A 19720-nucleotide genomic window follows, 5' to 3' on the forward strand; every position below is an offset into this window, starting at 1 on the left:
TTAGCTCTTATGGCTTACTAATGTTGTAATTGTGCCAGTCGATCTGGGAGGATTATTTTGTTGAAACTTATTTTATTATTTGGTATTTTAAATACAATTGATTTTAACAATAAAATAAAAATATAAAGACAGACAAAGATGTATTAAAAATAAAGGAACTACTCTGTAAAAATTGGATTCAGTCAAAAGGCCACATTTAAGGACCTAGAAGTCTACATGCGGCCTTAAGGCTGCAGATTCCCCACCTCTGGACTAGGAGAAGATATCTGCCATACAAAGTTTTCAACTTCAGAATATATAAGGAATTCCTACAGATCAAAGATAGCCTAATTTTTAAATATATCAAAGATTAATATATTAATCATTATTCACCTGGAAAATGAAAATGAGAAGCCACCATACATTGACCAGCATAGCTAAAATTAAAAAGACTGATAATACTCATTTTTGACCAGAATGTAGAACAGCTCAAATTCTCCCACATTGCTGGTGGGGATGTCAAATGGTACAATCACTTTGGAAAACCACCACACAATAACCTTACTCGTAACAATGACACAATATGTTTATCAAAAGACATACATAAGTATATTCACAGCAACTTTTTCATAATAGTCAAAAGCTAGAAAGAATTCAAATGTCCATTAACAGAAGAATAAATAATGAGTCAGTCATTCAAAAGAATACTACATACCAAAAAAAGGAATAAATACACACCAACATTATGGATGTAGATCATAGACATAATGATAAGTGAAAGAAGTCATCCCTTTAATATCAAGTTCAAGAACAGGCAAAACTAATCTATGATGATAAAAAATCAGAATAATGGTTACTTGAGAATAGCAGGAGAAGTAGATATTGAGTAAAAAAGACATGAAAGAGGCTTCAGAGTACTGAAAATGTTCTACACATCTTGATCTGGATGGTACTTACAATGGTCTATACACATTTAAAAAACTCGTCGTGCTGTACAATTACCATTTGTACATTTTACTGTATATATATTATACTTCAAACTTAAAAATTGCTTCTACAGCAGGCAAATCAAATGGCTGTATATTTGGAGCAAATCTTCTGAGTACAAAGGATATATACACTATAAAATTCTTTAAAAATACACAAGACTAATAGTAAGGTGGCCAGGGTTTTAACCCCAACTCTATCACTTGGATGTGTAACCTTAAATAAGTCATTTAACTTAATCTTGAACTTAGTCTAGATTTCTTTACCTACTAGAGTGGGTTAATATAGGTAATTCTTAAAGCTCTTTCTGTATCCAAAAATCTGAGTCTTTAAGATAAAATGTTTAATTTAAAAAAAAAAAAAGGATTCTCAAATTTCAAATTACCATATAGTCACCTAAGGCTTAAATGTAGCAAAATTGCATTAGCTACTGTAATTCTAATTCAAGAAAGTTAAAATCAGATAACTGCGTGCTGCTATTTATCCTGAATTCCCTATATCTATATTTAAGTTCGACTACTTTAGCCTAGACACTCTGATGCCATCCCTTCAGCAGCCAAGAAACCTTGACAGGCAGATTACCTTTCCTTTCTTTTCTAAGGATGGGTTATTCATTCTTCCAGGCCTTACTCAAATACCACCTTCTTTAAAATACCATCCCTCCTACAGCCATTCAGTCAAAATTAATTGTTCTTTCCTCTGTGCACCCACAGCTTGCTGCTTGTACTTCTATTATAGAACTTATTTCATTCTGTATTTTGCTACTTGCTTTCATGTAAGTAAGTAGGCTTTTTCTAAAGGAAAGATATACCCACTCAGCCAGCCAGATCAAGCAAATCAACCCTGGAAATCAATGGTAACAGCACAGTAAGATTACCTTTATATTTGATTCTATGCTAATGATGGCAATGTGAGACAGTAGATAAACTGCTGTCCTCAACTCAAAACAGGAAGAGATTATAAGGAATATTCAAGATACTAAACTAATTCTAGTCCTTACTTTAGCTTACTCTCCAGCAGAATAATGAAATAGCCATAGGCAGACAACTGAATAAAGAAGTAAACTGGGCCAGTAATGGAGAAACAAATTATTTATTAAAATAATTAACATAAAAAATTATTTTATGTCAATAAATAGATGGTTAGAGAGAAGGCAACTTGACTATTTGGGGGATATACATTCAGCATCCCTGTTAAGTGATCTTGCTCCTATTCACATGGTTGCTACAACATAACTTCTATCCCCTGATCACAGATAACTGGTCTAGGATAATCAGTGTTCTTTCTAAAAAAAATTTCAAAACACATTGCAAAAATAAAGTCAGTACTCTAAATGGTTGAAATGGTAAGATATAAACAATTAGGGAGCTGTCCATAGTGCTGTTTTTCCCAATGTGAAAAAGGCAGATCGGGGGGAGGATCAAGATGGCGGACGAGAAACACCGCCAGAAAGAGTGTCTCTGCAGAAAAGACAGATTCTAGCAGAAATTAGAAAAAAGAAGCAAGAAGGCGAGCATACAGCAGACGAGGGCCGGAAGGAGGGGTACCTGAGACCCCGGGAGACTCCACGGGAGGAGGCTTCGGAGCAGAACTGGAAGCTGAAACCGCCGGAGCAGCCCAGAGACCAGCGGGAAGGGTAGGTGGATAAATCACCTTTCCCCTCCCCTGCATTAGGGACTGCTGGTGGGCTCCCCGGCGGGTAGAGAGACCTGTGGACACCAGCGCAGAGACAGCCGCTGCCAGCTAGCAGTGAGCCTGTAGCGGACACAGCACCAGACTCCCAAAACCCTGTGCACCTCCGTGTGCACAGACCCGAGCCGCGTGGCAGGCGCCATATTGCCTCCTTCTCCCCTCCGCCAACCCTACCTGCAGCTGCCCAGAGAGACAATACAGCCACAAGCCGGAGGCACCTCCAGGGAACGGGACCTTCCCTTTTGGGACCCTACAGCTGACTAAGGGGAACTCAGACTGTGAGCTCCCTACCCGTCAGCCCTCCCAGGTGCTGCCGGCACGGTGTTCCCAGGAGAACGGTGCTGACTCAGAGGCTGAGAGACACAGACACAGCTTGGGCTCCCTGTGGGTGAATTGGGACCAGAACTCCTCTCCCTAGTGGGGATACAGTTTGAACTCTGGGACCCAGAGGTCGGACCTGCAGACCAGATCCCGTGCACTGAGGTCTAGCATTGCCTGGGGCAAAGAAGGGATATTTGTGAACAGCCTGCGGAGGTGTGTGTGCCTCCAGGAGCAGATCAGCGTCCTAGACGGCAACCCTCCCACCAAAGGGAGGCCGTGCGCCCAGCCCAGGCAGCGTTTCTGCACAGGGAACCTCCCCGCAGGCATCACAATCTGGGGAGGCCTGGTGACGTGTGGTCTGGCCTGCTAGCAGAGGCCCAGGAATAGCTGCGGAGTTGGGGAGGGTGGAAAGAAGCGAGGCCTGCTCCAGACTGCGGGTCTCAGACAGCCCCACCCCCACAAGGAGACTTTCTGGCTGAGCGGGACCATTCCAGCCCTGCCCTGACAGCTTTTCCTGGAAGCAGAAAAGAGAACTTTAACCCCTGCTAATGACATTGGTGGTGCCTGAGGGCAGGCTTACCCAACCCAGCTCCGCCCAGAACAAGAGCAGATAACAGGACACAAAAACAACAGCATAGCCTGTTCCTCCAAGCAAGCGCCACCTACTGACAGGGACGGCATCCTGCACAGCCTTATCACGGCACCGACTGACTCATTATACAGGGAGTGGTCGAATCTCACCCACAGACACCACCTAACGGCTCAGAAACTAAACAAGGCTTGTGAATATCCAAACAAAAACCTAAAGGAAAGAAACAACAACTGATGGACATGGGAAGAAATCAGCGAAGGAACTCAGGAAATATGAAGAACCAAACGGAAAACACACCCCCAAAGAGGAGCACCAGCCCCCTAGAAAGGGACATCAACCCAAATCAGGCAACCAAAATGACAGAAGAGGAATTCCGTATGTGGATCATAAGAACACTCACCAACCTGCAACAACAACTCACTAACCAACACAAAGAAACCACAAAAAGCCTCCAGGATCTGGAAAAAGAAATGGACACAATGAAGAAAAGTTTAACCGAACTCCTGGAAATGAAGAATCAATTCAGGGAACTACAAAATACAGTGGAAAGTCTCAAGAACAGGGTAGATCAAACAGAAGAAAGAATCTCAGAGCTTGAAGATAACACCCTCCAACTAAATAAAACCATCACAGAGATAGAGCAGAGAAACAAGAGAAAAGAGCAAAGCCTACAAGAGATGTGGGATTATGTGAAGAAACCTAATGTGAGGGTCATAGGGTTACCAGAAGGGGAAGAAGACAACATCCAAGGGTTGGACAAGCTATTTGAAGATATAATAGAGGAAAATTTCCCAGGCCTTGCTCAAAATCTCGATATACAAGTTCAAGAAGCTCAGAGGACCCCTGGGAGATTCAATGCAAACAGGAAGACGTCACGACATGCAGTCATCAGACTGACCAAAATATCAACTAAAGAGGCCCTTCTAAGAGCTGTAAGACGAAAGAAGCAAGTGATATACAAGGGAAAGCCAATTCGAATAACACCAGACTTCTCTAATAAGACTTTACAAGCAAGGAGAGACTGGGGCCCCATTCTCACTCTTCTGAAACAATACAATGCCCAGCCTAGAATCTTCTTCCCTGCAAAACTAAGCTTCATATATGAAGGAGAAATAAAGACATTCTCAGACAAGCCAAGTCTCAGAGAATTCACCAAGACAAGACCAGCCCTACAAGAAGTACTCAAAACAGTGCTACGCACGGAACAACATAATAAAAACTCACGAATATAAAAACAACCAAAACCCAAAGATTAAAGGCCAGATAATACAATGGCTCAGGAGAGAAATCAAAGAACAACATACAACCCAACAGAATGAACAGTAATCTACCTTACCTATCAGTTCTCTCAATAAATGTGAATGGCTTAAACTCTCCACTCAAGAGACATAGGTTGGCTGAATGGATAAGAAAATACAGGACAAGTATATGCTGCCTTCAGGAAACACCTCTAACCTGCAAGGATGCATATAGACTAAAAGTAAAAGAGTGGAAATCAGTATTCCAGGCAAGTGGAAGCCAAAAGAAGGCTGGCGTGGCAGTTCTAATTTCAGACGGTTTAGTTTTTAAACAAACAAAAGTAGTGAAAGACAAAGAGGGTCATTATATAATGGTGAAGGGCACACTTCAACAAGAAGAGATAACAATTTTAAATATATATGCACCCAACTTAGGTGCACCCTGTTTCATAAAGCAAACCTTACTCGATCTAAGCAAAAGGATTAATAGCAACTCCATAATCACCGGAGATTTCAACACCCTACTGACGGCACAAGACAGATCCTCCAAACAGAAAATTAATAAAGAAATAATGGACTTAAACAAAACCCTGGAACAACTGGGTCTGACTGACATCTACAGGACATTCTACCCAAAATCCACTGAATATACGTTGTTCTCATCAGCTCACGGGACATTCTCTAAGATTGACCATATCCTAGGACACAAAGTAAATCTCAAGAAATTTAAAAAAATAGAAATCATACCATGTACCTTCTCAGATCTCAGCGGAATAAAAGTAGAAATCAACCCTAACAGAAACTCACATTTCTACACAAAAACATGGAAATTAAACAACCTCCTACTAAATGATTACTTCATAAATGAAGATATCAAGATGGAAATTAAAAAATTCTATACTTCTACACTGCTGGTGGGACTTCAAATTAGTTCAACCTCCGTGGAAAGCAATATGGAGATACCTTAAAGCGATACAAGTGAATCTACCATTTGATCCAGCAATCCCATTGCTGGGCATCTACCCAAAAGATCCAATGACACTCTACAAAAAAGACACCTGCACTCGAATGTTTATAGCAGCACAATTCATAATTGCAAGGCTGTGGAAACAGCCCAAGTGCCCATCAATCCAAGAATGGATTAATAAAATGTGGTATATGTATATCATGGAGTACTATTCAGCTCTAAGAAACAATGGTGATATAGCACATCTCATATTTTCCTGGTTAGAGCTTGAACCCATACTATTAAGTGAAGTTTCCCAAGAATGGAAAAACAAGCACCACATATACTCACCAGCAAATTGGTATTAACTGAACAGCACCTAAGTGGTCACATAGGTACTGCAGTAATAGGGTATTGGGCAGGGGGGGAGGGGGGCGGGTATATACATATATAATGAGTGAGATGTGCACTATCTGGGGGATGGTCATGCTGGAGACTCAGACTTATGGGGGGAGGAGGGGGAAATGGGCATTTATTGAAACCTTAAAATCTGTACCCCCATAATATGCCGAAATAAAAAAAAAATTGAAGAAAAAAAAAAGGCAGATCAGTGATAAGAGAAAATGAAATTTACTTATAGGTTAAATCAAATATAAAAAACAGTCCTCAGGACCCTGAACCAGTACTCCTAGGGCCTCATCCTATATCTGGATTTTAAAAGATAGACATCCCAATATTTTCATAATAAATGTTCTCTAGGCTCATACCTATAATTCTAGCACTTTGGCAGGTCGAGGTGGGAGGATCACTTGAGGCCAGGGGTTTTAGACAAACCTGGGCAACATGGTGAGACTTGTCTCCACAAAAATAAAAAAAAATTAGCCAGGTGTGGTGGTATGTGCTTGTGTAGTCCCAGCTACTCAGGAGGCTGAGCCAGGAAGATCACTTGGGCCCAAGAGTTTGAGGTTGCAGTGAGCTTTGACAGCACCACTGCACTCTAGCCTGGGCAACAGAGCAAGACCTTGTCTCTATAAAAAGTAATGATTATAAATAAATATTCCCTTTGAATTGTCACTTGCATCCCAAACAGTCCTGTGAAAGACAGCTAATTTGATGATCACCAATTAACCATGTTTTGTAGTATTCACACCCTAATGTGGTCCCTTCAAACAAGGACTCTGGGCTCAGCATGTGACTATTTTGACCAATAGAATAATGACACAAGTGAGGCTGTGAAAGTCTCAGGCCTGGCCCTTAATTGGCCTGGCATCTTCTGCTTCCTCCTTCTCACAATGCTTGCTCTTGGAATACTTCTTGGAACCCAGCAATCACGCCATGAGGCTAACGAATCAGTCATGTAAAATGACTAACATGCAGAAAAACCAAAACCCTGTCCAACAGTCCCAGTTGAGCCTCCAGATGACTATAGCTATATCAGAACCCCAACCAATGCCACAGGAAACAGAACAACCAAGTTAATTCATAGAAATGTGAGAGATTAAATTGTAGTTTTAACCCTTTGCACTCACTTGCTTTTTTCTTGATTCCTTTATTCTACTTGGGATTTAATTTTTTAAATACCCCAGATTTTACAAAGCACGGCAGTAGAATAAAAAACTGGAGTTTCTTTTCATACAAACTTATTTATTTGGATTTTTTATATTTCAAATTATTGATACATTCAAAGAATAATTTTAATCTCTATAATTTTTCATGGTGATATTTTTTGAAACATTCACCCACATGAAGACCTGGATTACATTCACATATTTCGCAATATATATCGTCTTTCTTCCTCCTTTGATTTTTTTTGTTAAAACAAACAACACAATCTTTGTGTTTTTTGTTAGGGTGAGGTGTGATTATATGGAGCTTTCCATCTAAACGTTGCTCTAAGTTAGTGGATAATAATCTACCCTTGGAAGTTAGTGTACCTTCTCTGCATTTACATTTTACTTGTCCTTTCATGCTAATGAAAACAAGAAAGATACTGGAAAAATAGACAAAAATCCCCCTTCCCTCCGCAGTGAAACTCTGTGTCAAGTGTGGCTTGACATAGGAGCTGCTATGCTAAATGTGTCGAGTCACACTAGACATCCAAGTCCAAAGGGTTAAGTAACTTAGTTTTGTAATGTTTTATAATGCGAATTTTAACTACCACAAAACTTCAGTTCATCTACAGGTAACTTGGAATTGTATTTTCCTCATACAGACTATGTCTTGGAGCAGGGGTTGGCAAACTACAACCCTTAGACCAATTCTGGCTGCCCATCTGTTTTTGTAAATAAAGTTTTGATAGAATATCACCATGTTCATTCACTTACATACTGTCTGTGGCTATTTTCAAGCTACAAGGGCAAAGCTGAATATAAATCATATACAGCCAACAAAGCCAAAAAATTTACTATCTAGCCTTTTACAGAAAAAGTTTGGCAAATTCTGCCATATGGTACTTGGCAAGTGTTTTAATATAAAAATGTAAACCTACTTTATAATCGACTTCTCATACCTAAAGCATGACATTATAAATATTTAGCAGTCTTAGCCTAATACAATGCCAAGCACATCATACGGTATATGCTGAATTGAGTTGTACTGTTTGTTAGCAAGTCAGGCTATGGGGTCAGACTAATATATTACTCACGAATAGAAAAACAACAGAATAATAAAATTAGAACCATTACTATTTAGCTGCTTAAAAGTTTCTACTATGGGGGGGTCTCCATTATTCATCTTTGAGTTTCTTATACATTAGATATGACCACGTCTAAATGGCATTAAGAATCAGAAAAGAATAAATATTTCATTATGATACTTAACAATTTTTAAAATCTTTCACAAACCCACCTGCAGAAGAAAATTGGAAAATCCAAGCCCACTATTAACCTAAACTGATGATTCCCAAACTTTCCTGCCAAAAAGGATCTTTGGTAGTGCTCTAAAATTGATAGATTCTCTTCTGGCATCTGATATTTAATAAAGTGTCTCTCCTCTTTTATATATAATACTTTTTCCCCTTACGCCCCAAGTCATTGTTTATCCAATTCTAAACACATAAGTTCCAAGCCCTGGCTCCTTATCCATAGAGTTCACATTTTTCTCATCTACCAATTAAAAATTCCCCTACTACAAATCAATAATCATCTATATAAATAGTTTTATTTTGCTATCACTTTATCACCTCACATTACTGCACCATTTGTGTTACACTTAAAACTTTCAAAATACTTTCTTAACTACAGTACTTAATATTCCATAACTATAGTACCCACATATATGTATGTGGAAGCAGTTTTCTGCACAGGTTTTAATAAGCCTTGGAGACTCTCAGAGGAAATTTCCCATAATGCTTTACTTTAAACCTATACCTGAAATCCTTGCCCTTAGTTACATATTACAAATAGCATCTTTTGACTCTATCTTCCCAAAAATTTAAGTTGGAAAATAAGAATTTAGATCTAGCAGAACCCCAGTATTGTACTGATCCTTATGATGCTCCTAAAATAAGATAGAATAGTAGGAAAACCACATGGGGATAAACCAAGATTGACTTCAGATACCTAAAAGTTATATTGGTTGCCTTCTGTTGCCATGTTTATAAAGGTAATTATATTCAAATTTATCAAAATCCACAATGACAAACATTTAATGAGTACTTAGTATGTGGGCACTCATTAAAAACTTACATTCATTATCTCACTTATCACAACAACCCTCTAAGGCAAGCATATTACTATTATTTCCCATTTTACAGATGAGAAAACTGAAGCTTAGAGAAGTTAAATAACTCTAAAAACTTAACTTCATTTAATTTAGGTATAAACTCAGATGGTCTAATCCAGAGCCCACATACTATTCTGAGTTTCTGTGTGAACCTAAAACATAATATTGTTCAAGGGCATGTTTTATTTTTATAATAGCTTTATATTATTAATAAATATATTATAGCAAAATAGTCATAACTTTTTTGGGGAAATTACTAATTTTCTTATCCAGATCTCTAGTATATCAATACATTTTAAGTTTAAAAAAGAAAAAAAGTAATACCTCAAATATCCCTAAATCACTATCATTCATCTAAGCTTGACTATGTGAATCAGTTATTACACTTACATTCATGTAATTTTTATTCTAAGTCTTAAGCATTTTGCAATTTGAACTCTCTGTAACATGTGATAGTAAAGAAATAAAATTGTACATATACAGTAAAAGTAACAAATATTTATTTTCATTTACACTTGATATAAATATCATTGTCTTTTTCTAGCAATTTTTCCTGTTTGAAGTATGGAAGATATTTCTGATCAATAATTTTGCTGTTAGACTAATAATATATTGTAAACAACATGAATACAAGCAATGATACAATAGTAAATACAAGGTATGTTCCTCAGAATGGGATTAATAAAATTTTAGAGCTAAAGGAGATTTTGGAGATCACCTAATCAACTCTCCATTTTGCAGATAATGTAACTAAACTCCCACTGGAAAAATCCAAAATAGAAATTCATCTAACCCAAGCATGGTGGCCCACACCTGTAATCTTAGCATTCTGGGAGGCTGAGGCAGAGGATCACTTGAGCTCAGGAGTTCAGGACCAGTCTGAGCAAAAGCGAGTGGGACCCTGTCTCTAAAATAAAAAAAAGAAATTAATCTAGTGTTCTTTCCCCATCCCCATGTAGTGGTAACAAAATCAAGACTGGTCAGTTTCTACTCTTTCCTGTCATAGATTTTCTGAATAAAATAAGAATATATTCAGTCAACATTTTAACGTGAAAAAATGAAAAAAAATTAGAAGTGTTGATTAGGAAAAAATACATTTTTAAAGGCAAATTCACAATAAAATAATTAGCTTTCAAAGTAGAGATTATTATAGAAAACAACCATTTCTATAGCAGAGAATTAGAAGAATAAATATAAAGGTCTTACACAGACTTCCAAAAGAACATCTGCTGGGGAAAAAAAACCACCATTTTTTAAAGAGACGTTGCATAGAACTCTAGTGTGTCTTGAAAAAATGTTCAATTTTCAAATAAGGTTTGGATGTACCAGACTAAATAAATGTTAAGAGGTTCTACAATTATTACTTACATCTTTAATATGCTCGAATATACTGTTAATCTCCAATAGGAAGAATATATTATGTAGCACTTTCCAAATTTATTTTGATGATGTAAAACCTTCTCATACAAAGCTATTAGATCATCTCCTAGATAAATATTGCCAGAAAAAAATACAGGAAACACTTGGAGGCACCATTTGTAGGAAAAAAAAAACAACAATAACTAAAGACCCACAGCTGATCATAAATTCAAAATAAAGCAACATAACAGGGGTGTTTGAAAGAGTGATAAAATCCTATTCAATATTCATGCATACTACTGTTCTAAAATGTACTTAGATAACCATTCTTCTAGAGTATGAAAAAGTAGAAGTCAATCATTGTGAGTGGTCCTGATATATAAATTAACCACCCTTGATATTAAAGGGCCCTGGGTTTAAGCCACTAATTGTCACACCTTAACTTGCTCCAGTTCTAATTTAAAACTCTGCCAGAGTATTGTCATGGCAGAAGCAGGAGAAAGAGGAAAGAAGGGCAGATATAATAAACTATATTCTTACCCCCAAAAAAAGAAGAAGAAGAAAGCAAAAAGGCATTAAGAATTTAAGGACCCTTTAAAAAAGGAGTTGTCTTCCCAGCACACTTTTCCCATTGCAGTGACAGAACGTCCTTTCCTTTTGAATACTTTCCTTTTCCCTCTGCTATGGTCTGAATGTATTTGGTCTCCCTTATCCCCAAATTCATAAGTTGAAATCTAACCCCCCAGGATGATAGTATTTAAGAGGGTGGAGTCTTTTGGAGGTAATAAGGTCATGAGGGTTCTACCCTCATAAATGGGATTAGTTCCCTTATAAAACAGGCCTCAAGGAGCCCTCTTGCCTTCCATCATGTGAGGACACAGCTAGAAGACAACATCTAGAAAGCACTGTTCACAAGGAACAGACCCTTACCAGACAAATCTGCTGGTGCCTTGATCTAGAACTTCCCAGCCCATAGAACTGTAAGAAACACATTTCTGTTACTTATAAATTACCCAGTCTAAGCTATTTTGTTATGGCAGCCCAGATGTGCTAAGACATCCTCTCTATGTGACTCCAGTGAGTTATCTATTTAGTGTCCCACTCTCAAGGAAGGACATGTGATGTAGACCTGGCCAAAGTCACTCTCCTAGTCACAATTATTGACCCAAAGATGGGCATGTGAGACAAGCCAGGTTAAGGAACATCCTGGAATTTCATATGCAAATGTCATGAAAAAGGAAATCTTTCCTCTGGACTCACTAGTTGGGAAGGAGAAAGCCTGAAATTGCCTGATACTATAAAATTCCCAACTCTCCCCTCTCCACCTCCTTCCTCACCCCCCCAGTTCTGACTAGAAAAAGGAAGTCAGCCTACAACATACTCAGAAAACAGAGCACTTATTCTACAGTCTCTAAAAATGGAGAATAAGGGTCCATGATTACAGTAATTCCTTGATCACATTCTTTGAGTCCCAAAAGTCAGCTCCTCCTATATACTTTGTCATTATATAAGTTAATCAATTCCCCTTTTCACTTAAGCTAATTTTGAGCTCAGTATCTATTATTTGCAAAGGGTCCTAATCTACCTGTATAACTTAAGAAAGAAATATACCTCAAAAGAACTATAAAGATTAAAAATTTAATACTCAATGAAGGTAGGCATATTAATTAATATATCCTTGTTGGAAGGAAAGTTGGCAATTTCTATCAAAATTTTAAAATTCATATGCCCTTCACCCAAAAATTCTATTTATAGTAATTAATCTTGCATTATAAAAAACTCACACTCACACATATGTAACCATAAACATATGATATTACTATCTACAACATTTGTCACAGTGAAAATAAGAGAGCTCAATGTCTACCAATTAGGGACTGATTAAACATAGCATAAGCTATGATGCAATAAAATAAAGCCATTGAAGTGAAAGACATATATGAACATCTTTAAAGATCTATATGAAACTAATACTATTATAAGGATTGAATGAATTAACAGGCTCTGTATCCGGCTCTAGAAAGCATTTTATGCTTGTTAAGCTCTCAATAAAATTTACTAATATTATTTTCACAAATATGAAAAGATGTCCAAAATATACTGCAGAGGGAAGGAGTGTAGAAGCAAGGTACAGAATACTATGCCTGAGCAAGATCACAAACTCAAATGCCTACAGGGGTCAGGTGGATAATATAAATAGATTAAACAGAAACTGTGGGAAACCAGAGAATGACCTATCTCAAGGGGGCAGTCATTCTAACCAACTACTGTCATGTGAGAAAGAGGTTGTAGTGTTGCTGAATCTTAAGCAAAAAATACGGGTTTTATATGAAATATGTCTTTTCTTAAGTGGTAGAAACAAACACTTTTTCTAAAAAACACAGTACAGGCCTAACAAAACATATATACTGGTCAGTTATGGCCAGCAGTCTACCAATTGGAAACTCTGATGTATTATATGATTTCACACAGGCATATTCAAATATATGATTATATACAGAATAAACAAAAATCAAAATTTTTAAAGTGGTTAACCTGAGAGAGAGACTAGAGAAGACCATAGAGCTTAATTTTGCATTTTACTTTTCTTTATTATTACATTTTTTACAACACACACAAACATATTTTAATAAGTCTTTTAAACTAATTAAAAGCGTGAAATAAGAATTTTGGAGCTTTCCCACTTGCAGTTTAATTCAAATGCAACTTCTACTACATGGATATTAATTTTATCAAAGCATAATTTTTAGTTTGCATTAAAACCAAAATGTTCAGTACTATTTATTTATTTATTTATTTATTTATTTATTTATTTATTTTGAGACAGAGTCTCACTTTGTTGCCCAGGCTAGAGTGAGTGCCATGGCGTCAGCCTAGCTCACAGCAACTTCAAACTCCTGGGCTCAAGCGATCCTGCTGCCTCAGCCTCCCGAGGAGCTGGGACTACAGGCATGCGCCACCATGCCTGGCTAATTTTTTCTGTATATATTAGTTGGCCGATTAATTTCTTTCTATTTATAGTAGAGACGGGGTCTCCCTCTTGCTCATGCTAGTTTCGAACTCCTGACCTGGAGCAATCCGCCCGCCCCAGAGTGCTAGGATTACAGGCATGAGCCACCGCACCTGGCCAGTACTAACTCTTAAGTGAAAGAGGGCTCACAATTTTTAAATGTTTCTTCACTATTTTTATGTCTGCAAATAGTATTTACTCATTTTAAATGCAATTTCTTATTTCCAAGATCTCCAAAAGTTCTTACCCTGAATTAGACTTTAAAGATTAACTTTAAGTGCATTTTTTCTTAATGTTAAAAAAAAAAGAACAGGAAATAGAGAATTAGAAGAAACGTTTCATTTCTATTTAACACTCTGACTGTGCTTCTTTCACAAGTTTTGTTTTTGTTTTTTTTTTTTTTTTGAGATAGAGTCTCACTCTGTTGCCCTGGCTAGAGTGCTGTGGCATAGGCCTAGCTCACAGCAACCTCAAACTCCTGGGCTCAAGCGATCCTTCTGCCTCAGCCTCCCCAGTAGCTGGGACTACAGGCATGTGCCACCATGCCCGGCTAATTTTTTCTATATATTTTTAGTTGTCTGGCTTTTCCAGTGCTGTAATCTTGAACAAGTTACTTAAACTCTCTACTCCTTGGTCCGTGTAAAAGGAATGCGATAGTATCTTATAAAATTGTAAAGATTAAATAACATAACCAACACGCTTAGCACAAATAGAACATAAGTGCCTAATAAATCCTAGCTATAATTATTTAAACTTGGATTAAACAAAAAAAATTATGTTCAATTACCTTCACTTAGAAATTAGGAAATATGTAGTAGCTTAAAATTCTGTTTCAAAAATGGCTTAAAATAAAAACAGTTTTGGTTCTTATACTTAAGTTATGTACATAAAAGCTAAAATATAGAAGTACTTTATTCCTTGAAATGCAACATAAATGAAGCATGAATTTGTCAATATCCAACCTGACTGAATAATGTTTTCATGTTAGTGCTAGAATATAAAATCCAAGATAATAAGGACTGAACTTGTCTTACTTGCTATGGGCTTGGCACACAGAGCTGAATATTAAATACATCATTTCTTTTCTTCGTTGCATTAGTTTGGTAAGGTAAGCATAATTACCCCAACTTAAAGCTAAGGAAATTGAAGTAAAATGTGGTTGAGTGTCTTGAAAGTGGTAGAAGAGGTATAACTTTTGACTCCTGGTAGTGCTATTTTGATCAGCAGAATTAATCATCGACATACGGCATTTTCAATTTTTTTGACCTATAATTTCAATTTTTTAGTTTTTAAGATAATACCAAATTACAGTGCTCCAAAATAATTCTCATATAAATTATACCCATAAATTAAAGCAATATATGAAATTTGATATGATAAAACATCTCAAATACACAGCATTATTAATATCACCCAGTTATCAGGAATATATAGCTTTTAAAAAATACTTAATCCCTCTTCATCTATCCCAAATACCATTTTATTAATTGCAGCCAAATTCTAGTTTAGCTAAATGTTTCTGAGTAGCTGCTTCCTAATGTACTATATAAATTTCATACTCCAATTTTTTATTAAACACCTTCTATGCAATTACTTCATTAATAGACACTATGGGGAAAAAAGGGCACAAGAGGAGCAAAGAACACAATCACCTGCTTCCAGAACCTTAAGATCTACTTTAAATAAGATGTGAATACATGAAACTGCTAGCAAATTGCTCCAGAGCAACAAACAAAGAAGGAATGAACGAAAGATTATTATTGTGTATGTGCTCCAAGTTAAACATAGATGCTCGGCATCTTCACATACATTATCTCAGTTCTTAAAACTCTGTGAAGTAGATGTTGCCATCTTCATTTTGGAGAAGAAAACTAAAATTTGGAGAGGCTAAATGACTTCCCAAAATAAAGGACAAATCAGGGTATGAAATCCAAGACTCTCTGACTCCAAAGTCTTTTTTAACTATACCATGCAGCAGGGGTCCTCAAACTACTGCCCACAGGCCACATGCAGCCCACCGAGGACATTTATCCGGCCCACCAGGTGTTTTTGACGCTGCTGCCTGTCCTGCTTAGTAGCTGACTTGTCCCGTGCCCACAGTGCGCATGTGTGGAATGTGAGCTGCACTCTCCAGCGGCCGCCAACAGTCTGAGGGACAGTGAACTGGTCCCCTGTTTAAAAAGTTTGAGGACCCCTGCATGCAGCCTCCACAAATACATAACAGAGTATAGACAACGTTTATAAACACTGTAGGAGAAAAAAGAAAGACATCATTGAAGAGAATAATTCCTAGGAAAGATTTTGTTGAGTAAGTGAAGCCTGAGCTAACTCTGAAACTAAGTGTAAGACTACCAATAACAGAAAGAAGATTAATGCCACAAAAATTTCTTTAAAAAAATCTAAATTTTACCCTTCAGTTTATAATGATAGAACTAATTTCAGAAAATTTGATGGTTTCTTCCATTACTTATTATCTTGCATTTTTATGTACATCATACTCCTCACCCATAATCATTCCCATTGTAAACACAGGAAAAAATGAAGTCTAATATCCTATATTTCTCTTTCCAGCTGGTCAGAATGCTAAAAGTGGAAACATACATTGCAACAAGAGCCTGACGTGATCTTAGAGAATGATTTCTTCATTTTAGTGATAAGAAAAGATGAGAGAGTTATGTAATATGCTCCAGTTAAAAAAACTTTACTAGCTAGACTAGCATTAGAACATGGGTCTTCCAGTGTTCTGTGACCCCGTGCTCCTTACATGTTTTTTTTGCCAAAGTACCAATAACAAAGAAGAATGAAGTCTGGAATTCAATTGAAATATAATGGGCTCACTTGAAATTTCTTTGAGTCTCTGATTTTATCTTAAAAGCTCACGTGAATTCTATACTCTGTGCCTAATTTACTTATGCTTATCTTAAAATTAAAGTGATTTAAATATAGTTTCCAGTGAAATTATACTTCAAAAATGATTATGTTTGTTCCCACAGCTTAGATTCTCAACCTTTGGAGTATCCCTTGACACAATGCCATGTACCCCAATTTGTGAAGCAGTGCCCAAATTATGGTAACACTTCTTTCACCGCATCTCATTTCCTTGCTCCTTTATTTCTGAAATTAAAAAATATTTTTAAAGTACAACAGTTTTTGCTTGGTTCAGCAGTACATATACTAAATTCGAATGATACAGAGAAGATTAGCATGGTCCCTGCACAAGGATGATATGCAAATTCATGACAGATTCCATAGGAAAAAAAATTTTTTTAATAAAGTACAATAGTTTTAATCCAGCTCTTTCAAAATGTATAAATACTGGCAAAGTTACTGTTAAAGTCGTTGGAGTTACTTTAATCACAAAAATTTTAAGAAGTTCTACTTACTTAGTTAAGATGAATTGATTAAATACAAACTAGTTTATGAATTCATTAAACAACCTGGATAGAGCTTCTCCTTGGCAATACTTTGTTAGACATTTTTTTTTTTGAGAGGTAGTCAAAAGAACTTTTTAATGAAAGTAAGATTACATGTCATTCCTATTGACTACAGCCCCAATTACTTTTAAGAAGGTTAAATCTGTAACTTTGGGTCTGCAGGCTTAAAAAAAAAAAAGGTTAAATAATCTTTTTTTTCTTCCTTGGTATTCATCTTCTCTGCCCAGATGTGAAGGAAGAAATCCTTTGTGGTTTTATTACGTTATTTTTCAGTATCTCTTTTTTTAACATCTCAAATTCCAAATATGCTTCATTGTTTTCCAATACTATTTACAAAAGCAGAGTACAGATTTTATCTACATTACTAGATTGTTTCAAAAAAGCACCCTGTTCAACTTAACAAGGAATCTATCACCAGTAAGTTAAAACAGACTCTCATTCATCACTTCCACTCTAATAGTCAAACAGCAATGTGTTTTTAATATAGTTAAACTCTTACTATGTAGCAACTAGTACTTTTAGTACTTCATAAAATCTTTGAACAGTGATGACAGTATCAAACATATTCATTAGAAATTAATTTAACATTTTCCTACTTGTGACTAAACATTTAATTCTCTAATACATTGCTTCCAACCAAAAATTCATGAAAGAATGATCTAGCTTGAGAAATAGGTTTCTTTTTTTTTTTTTTTTTTTTTTTTTTGCGACAGAGTCTCACTTTGTTGTCCAGGCTAGAGTGAGTGCCGTGGCGTCAGCCTAGCTCACAGCAACCTCAAACTCCTGGGCTTGAGTGATCCTTCTGCCTCAGCCTCCCGAGTAGCTGGGACTACAGGCATGCACCACCATGCCCGGCTAATTTTTTTATATATATATCAGTTGGCCAATTAATTTCTTTCTATTTATAGTAGAGACGGGGTCTCGCTCTTGCTCAGGCTGGTTTTGAACTCCTGACCTTGAGCAATCCGCCCGCCTCGGCCTCCCAAGAGCTAGGATTACAGGCGTGAGCCACAGCGCCCGGCCCTGAAATAGGTTTCTTTTTAACAGTAGTCATATAGATCAATAACAAAAAACATATACCAAAAAAAAAAAAAAAAAAATAGCTAAGTTTGCCCTAACACACAAATTCCACTTGGTAGGATTCAGGTTTTGTTTGCAATAGTGATTTGCCTACTTAGTGACAACATCTACCCTCAAAAAAAAAAAAAGATATATTTATATATCCTTATTAATAAATTTATTTTTCAGAAAATGATACTGACACATAATATATAAAGATCAGTTTGAAGAATGAAATAAAATAAATACTTTAACACTGAACAATTCCAGAGATATATTAGGAGCATCTTGGCTTAGAACTCAGTTTCTGAATATTTTAAATGACTTTATTTATGAATGAATGAAATACTCCCTACATGTTATTGCAATATTTTTGGTGTCCTAGTTTACAATTAGCTTTTTCTCTAATCTTTATTTCCCACTCTTACATTTGTTTCAAATCAACAGCTTAGTGCAATAGAAATGTATATTAAACCAAAAATAGGATTTTACCAAATGTCCTGTCCCCCAAATTTGTATCTTTTTCTCATTCACACCACTGTTAGTGAAAATTTAGGCAATGGATTATCACATTTAGCTAAGTACCTTGCTACCAAACATTAGCAGTGGCTAGCTAATGTGATATTAAATAGCCAATAGAACATACCTATCTGATTCTACATTGTATACATACATGTATTCATTATTTTCCTGGTAATCTTTTTGTGGAGCTTCTACAGTGGTAGAACTAATGTGCTGCCTTGATAAACAGCTTCTTTTAAAACAGAGAAAAGTATGTAAAAACTGACATCCTTGAGATATAGTGAGCCTGTTATGTAATTATTAAGGCTGACTACTGAAGCTGTTCAAAAAATTCATGTTTATTTGTTTTATGTTACATTATCTTTAGATTTGGCTATAAATAGTAATAGAAGTAGAGAACATTAGACACAAAAATATTAAAAACAAAAACTTAGGTCATCAAATATCATATAACCTTCATTTTTGGCAAATCAACATAATTACTAATAAAAATATTGACCTTAGAGATAGACAATAATCCTCAACATAAAACATTTCCATGTATACCTTATTTATATATATATGCATGTTCTTGTTTTCCTGATTAAAAAAACAATTAGTATAACTAGAATATCCATGTTATATTATCATAATCTGACTTCTAAATCCTAAATAATTCAAGATAGTCAAGCAAACAAAAAAGCCTTTGCTAAATATTTCCCTTTCTACCATTATTCTTTAAAAATTCTAATACAGTTAATGAGTTTGATGAGAAATTTCAATAGACTGTATTTTATCTGCCAAATTCATAACTGAAATGAAGATAACAAAACATCTAGAGAATGAAAAGTTTCAAAGTACAAACATCTTTCAACAGGT

General features: G+C 36.2%; 1 protein-coding gene and 1 pseudogene across 15 annotated transcripts in view; one reads left to right on the top strand and one right to left on the bottom strand.

Moving 5' to 3' along the window:
- GPHN (gephyrin) overlaps positions 1-19720 on the bottom strand; it is a 540115-nt gene that overhangs the window by 517139 nt on the left and 3256 nt on the right. The gene's annotated exons all lie outside the window — the stretch shown is intronic.
- LOC142871658 (uncharacterized) lies at positions 16994-17113 on the top strand (annotated as a pseudogene).

Source organism: Microcebus murinus, chromosome 6 (assembly GCF_040939455.1).
Source record: "Microcebus murinus isolate Inina chromosome 6, M.murinus_Inina_mat1.0, whole genome shotgun sequence".
Taxonomy (NCBI): Eukaryota; Metazoa; Chordata; class Mammalia; order Primates; family Cheirogaleidae; genus Microcebus; species Microcebus murinus.